We start from the raw sequence: 6,000 nt of genomic DNA, 5'->3' as shown, positions 1-6,000 counted from the left end.
GTGCAGTGAATTGAAGTGTTGGAACAGAGTGCTTCTCTTTCATAGAAATGCATTAGTGTTTCTTGTGAATGCTTGCAAGTTGCTTAAGGCACTTTCAAAGGAAAGTGATTTTCTCTGAAAGGACATAATTTAGAAAGTGAAGCAACACTCCATTCACTTCCCGCAGTGAATTGAAGTGTTGGAACAGACTGCTTCTCTTTCAGAGAAATGCATGTGAGTTTCTGTTGAATGCTTGTAAGTAGCTTAAGGCACTTTCAAAGGAAAGTGATTTTCTCTGAAAGGACAGCATTTAGAAAGTGAAGCAACACTCCATTCACTTCGCACAGTGAATTGAAGTGTTGGAACAGACTGCTTCACTTTCAGAGAAACACATGTGAGTTTCTGTTGAATGCTTGTAAGTAGCTTAAGGCACTTTCAAAGGAAAGTGATTTTCTCTGAGAGGACAGCATTTAGAAAGTGAGGCAACACTCCATTCACTTCACACAGTGAATTGAAGTGTTGGAACAGACTGCTTCTCTTTCAGAGAAACGCATGTGAGTTTCTTCCTAATGCTTGCAAGTAGCTTAAGGCACTTTCAAAGGAAAGTGATTTTCTCAGAAAGGACAGCATTTAGAAAGTGAAGCAACACTCCATTCACTTCGCACAGTGAATTGAAGTGTTGGAACAGACTGCTTCTCTTTCAGAGAAACGCATGTGAGTTTCTTCCTCATGCTTGCAAGTAGCTTAAAGCACTTTCAAAGGAAAGTGATTTTCTCTGAGAGGACAGCATTTAGAAAGTGAAGCAACACTCCATTCCCTTCGTGCAGTGAATTGAAGTGTTGGAACAGAGTGCTTCTCTTTCATAGAAATGCATTAGTGTTTCTTGTGAATGCTTGCAAGTTGCTTAAGGCACTTTCAAAGGAAAGTGATTTTCTCTGAAAGGACATAATTTAGAAAGTGAAGCAACACTCCATTCACTTCCCGCAGTGAATTGAAGTGTTGGAACAGACTGCTTCTCTTTCAGAGAAATGCATGTGAGTTTCTGTTGAATGCTTGTAAGTAGCTTAAGGCACTTTCAAAGGAAAGTGATTTTCTCTGAAAGGACAGCATTTAGAAAGTGAAGCAACACTCCATTCACTTCGCACAGTGAATTGAAGTGTTGGAACAGACTGCTTCACTTTCAGAGAAACACATGTGAGTTTCTGTTGAATGCTTGTAAGTAGCTTAAGGCACTTTCAAAGGAAAGTGATTTTCTCTGAGAGGACAGCATTTAGAAAGTGAGGCAACACTCCATTCACTTCACACAGTGAATTGAAGTGTTGGAACAGACTGCTTCTCTTTCAGAGAAACGCATGTGAGTTTCTTCCTAATGCTTGCAAGTAGCTTAAGGCACTTTCAAAGGAAAGTGATTTTCTCAGAAAGGACAGCATTTAGAAAGTGAAGCAACACTCCATTCACTTCGCACAGTGAATTGAAGTGTTGGAACAGACTGCTTCTCTTTCAGAGAAACGCATGTGAGTTTCTTCCTCATGCTTGCAAGTAGCTTAAAGCACTTTCAAAGGAAAGTGATTTTCTCTGAAAGGACAGCATTTAGAAAGTGAAGCAACACTCCATTCACTTCGCACAGTGAATTGAAGTGTTGGAACAGACTGCTTCTCTTTCAGAGAAACGCATGTGAGTTTCTGGTGAATGCTTGTAAGTAGCTTAAGGCACTTTCAAAGGAAAGTGATTTTCTCTGAAAGGACAGCATTTAGAAAGTGAAGCAACACTCCCTTCACTTCAAACAGTGAATTGAAGTGTTGGAACAGACTGCTTCTCTTTCAGAGAAACGCATGTGAGTTTCTGTTGAATGCTTGTAAGTAGCTTAAGGCACTTTCAAAGGAAAGTGATTTTCTCTGAAAGGACAGCATTTAGAAAGTGAGGAAACACTCCATTCACTTCACACAGTGAACTGAAGTGTTGGAACAGACTGCTTCTCTTTCAGAGAAACACATGTGAGTTTCTTCCTAATGCTTGCAAGTAGTTTAAGGCACTTTCAAAGGAAAGTGATTTTCTCTGAAAGGACATAATTTAGAAAGTGAAGCAACACTCCATTTACTTCGCACAGTGAATTGAAGTGTTGGAACAGACTGCTTCTCTTTCAGAGAAATGCATGTGAGTTTCTGCTGAATGCTTGTAAGTAGCTGAAGGCACTTTCAAAGGAAAGTGATTTTCTCTGAGAGGACAGCATTTAGAAAGTGAAGCAACACTCCATTCCCTTCGTGCAGTGAATTGAAGTATTGGAACAGAGTGCTTCTCTTTCATAGAAATGCATTAGTGTTTCTTGTGAATGCTTGCAAGTTGCTTAAGGCACTTTCAAAGGAAAGTGATTTTCTCTGAAAGGACATAATTTAGAAAGTGAAGCAACACTCCATTCACTTCGCACAGTGAATTGAAGTGTTGGAACAGACTGCTTCTCTTTCAGAGAAATGCATGTGAGTTTCTGTTGAATGCTTGTAAGTAGCTTAAGGCACTTTCAAAGGAAAGTGATTTTCTCTGAAAGGACAGCATTTAGAAAGTGAAGCAACACTCCATTCACTTCAAGAGTGAATTGAAGTGTTGGAACAGACTGCTTCTCTTTCAGAGAAACACATGTGAGTTTCTGTTGAATGCTTGTAAGTAGCTTAAGGCACTTTCAAAGGAAAGTGATTTTCTCTGAAAGGACAGCATTTAGAAAGTGAGGCAACACTCCATTCACTTCACACAGTGAATTGAAGTGTTGGAACAGACTGCTTCTCTTTCAGAGAAACGCATGTGAGTTTCTTCCTAATGCTTGCAAGTAGCTTAAGGCACTTTCAAAGGAAAGTGATTTTCTCAGAAAGGACAGCATTTAGAAAGTGAAGCAACACTCCATTCACTTCGCACAGTGAATTGAAGTGTTGGAACAGACTGCTTCTCTTTCAGAGAAACGCATGTGAGTTTCTTCCTCATGCTTGCAAGTAGCTTAAAGCACTTTCAAAGGAAAGTGATTTTCTCTGAAAGGACAGCATTTAGAAAGTGAAGCAACACTCCATTCACTTCGCACAGTGAATTGAAGTGTTGGAACAGACTGCTTCTCTTTCAGAGAAACGCATGTGAGTTTCTGGTGAATGCTTGTAAGTAGCTTAAGGCACTTTCAAAGGAAAGTGATTTTCTCTGAAAGGACAGCATTTAGAAAGTGAAGCAACACTCCCTTCACTTCAAACAGTGAATTGAAGTGTTGGAACAGACTGCTTCTCTTTCAGAGAAATGCATGTGAGTTTCTGTTGAATGCTTGTAAGTAGCTTAAGGCACGTTCAAAGGAAAGTGATTTTCTCTGAAAGGACAGCATTTAGAAAGTGAGGAAACACTCCATTCACTTCACACAGTGAACTGAAGTGTTGGAACAGACTGCTTCTCTTTCAGAGAAACACATGTGAGTTTCTTCCTAATGCTTGCAAGTAGTTTAAGGCACTTTCAAAGGAAAGTGATTTTCTCTGAAAGGACATAATTTAGAAAGTGAAGCAACACTCCATTCACTTCGCACAGTGAATTGAAGTGTTGGAACAGACTGCTTCTCTTTCAGAGAAATGCATGTGAGTTTCTGCTGAATGCTTGTAAGTAGCTGAAGGCACTTTCAAAGGAAAGTGATTTTCTCTGAAAGGACAGCATTTAGAAAGTGAAGCAACACTCCATTCACTTCGCAGAGTGAATTGAAGTGTTGAAACAGACTGCTTCACTTTCAGAGAAACGCATGTGAGTTTCTGTTGAATGCTTGTAGGTAGCTTAAGGCACTTTCAAAGGAAAGTGATTTTCTCTGAAAGGACAGCATTTAGAAAGTGAGGCAGCACTCCATTCACTTTACACAGTGAATTGAAGTGTTGGAACAGACTGCTTCTCTTTCAGAGAAACGCATGTGAGTTTCTTCCGAATGCTTGCAAGTAGCTTAAGGCACTTTCAAAGGAAAGTGATTTTCTCTGAAAGGACAGTATTTAGAAAGTGAGGCAACACTCCATTCACTTCGCACAGTGAATTGAAGTGTTGGAACAGACTGCTTCTTTTTCAGAGAAACGCATGTGAGTTTCTTCCTAATGCTTGCAAGTAGCTTAAGGCACTTTCAAAGGAAAGTGATTTTCTCTGAAAGGACAGCATTTAGAACGTGAAGCAACACTCCATTCACTTCGCACAGTGAATTGAAGTGTTGGAACCGACTGCTTCTCTTTCAGAGAAACGCATGTGAGTTTCTGGTGAATGCTTGTAAGAAGCTTAAGGCACTTTCAAAGGAAAGTGATTTTCTCTGAAAGGACAGCATTTAGAAAGTGAAGCAACACTCCATTCACTTCGTGCAGAAAACTGAAGTGTTGGAACAGAGTGCTTCTCTTTCATAGAAACGCATTAGTGTTTCTTGTGAATGCTAACAAGTTGCTTAAGGTACTTTCAAAGGAAAGTGATTTTCTCTGAAAGGACATAATTTAGAAAGTGAAGCAAAACACCATTCACTTCGCACAGTGAATTGAAGTGTTGGAACAGACTGCTTCTCTTTCAGAGAAATGCATGAGAGTTTCTGTTGAATGCTTGTAAGTAGCTTAAGGCACTTTCAAAGGAAAGTGATTTTCTCTGAAAGGACAGCATTTAGAAAGTGAAGCAACACTCCATTCACTTCGCACAGTGAATTGAAGTGTTGGAACAGACTGCTTCACTTTCAGAGAAACGCATGTGAGTTTCTGTTGAATGCTTGTAAGTAGCTTAAGGCACTTTCAAAGGAAAGTGATTTTCTCTGTGAGGACAGCATTTAGAAAGTGAGGCAACACTCCATTCACTTCACACAGTGAATTGAAGTGTTGGAACAGACTGCTTCTCTTTCAGAGAAACGCATGTGAGTTTCTTCCTAATGCTTGCAAGTAGCTTAAGGCACTTTCAAAGGAAAGTGATTTTCTCTGAAAGGACATAATTTAGAAAGTGAAGCAAAACTCCATTCACTTCGCACAGTGAATTGAAGTGTTGGAACAGACTGCTTCTCTTTCAGAGAAACGCATGTGAGTTTCTTACTAATGCTTGCAAGTAGCTTAAGGCACTTTCAAAGGAAAGTGATTTTCTCTGAAAGGACAGCATTTAGAAAGTGAAGCAACACTCCATTCACTTCACACAGTGAATTGAAGTGTTGGAACAGACTGCTTCTCTTTCAGAGAAACGCATGTGAGTTTCTGGTGAATGCTTGTAAGTAGCTTAAGGCACTTTCAAAGGAAAGTGATTTTCTCTGAAAGGACAGCATTTAGAAAGTAAGCAACACTCCATTCCCTTCGTGCAGTGAATTGAAATGTTGGAACAGAGTGCTTCTCTTTCATAGAAACGCATTAGTGTTTCTTGTGAATGCTTGCAAGTTGCTTAAGGCACTTTCAAAGGAAAGTGATTTTCTCTGAAAGGACATAATTTAGAAAGTGAAGCAACACTCCATTCACTTCGCACAGTGAATTGAAGTGTTGGAACAGACTGCTTCTCTTTCAGAGAAACGCATGTGAGTTTCTGTTGAATGCTTGTAAGTAGCTTAAGGCACTTTCAAAGAAAAGTGATTTTCTCTGAAAGGACAGCATTTAGAAAGGGAAGCAATACTCCATTCACTTCGCAGAGTGAATTGAAGTATTGGAACAGACTGCTTCTCTTTCAGTGAAACGCATGTGAGTTTCTGTTAAATGCTTGTAAGTAGCTTAAGGCACTTTCAAAGGAAAGTGATTTTCTCTGAAAGCACAGCATTTAGAAAGTGAGGCAACACTCTATTCACTTCACACAGTGAATTGAAGGGATGGAACAGACTGCTTCTCTTTCAGAGAAACGGATGTGAGTTTCTTCCTAATGCTTGCAAGTAGCTCAAGGCACTATCAAAGGAAAGTGATTTTCTCTGAAAGGACAGCATTTAGAAAGTGAGGCAACACTCCATTCACTTCGCACAGTGAATTGAAGTGTTGGAACAGACTGCTTCTCTTTCAGAGAAACACATGTGAGTTTCTTCCTAATGCTTGCAAGTAG

This window comes from Myodes glareolus, chromosome 7, assembly GCF_982192425.1.
Source record: "Myodes glareolus chromosome 7, mMyoGla1.1, whole genome shotgun sequence".
Taxonomy (NCBI): Eukaryota; Metazoa; Chordata; class Mammalia; order Rodentia; family Cricetidae; genus Myodes; species Myodes glareolus.
This window is presented reverse-complemented; position numbering follows the sequence as displayed.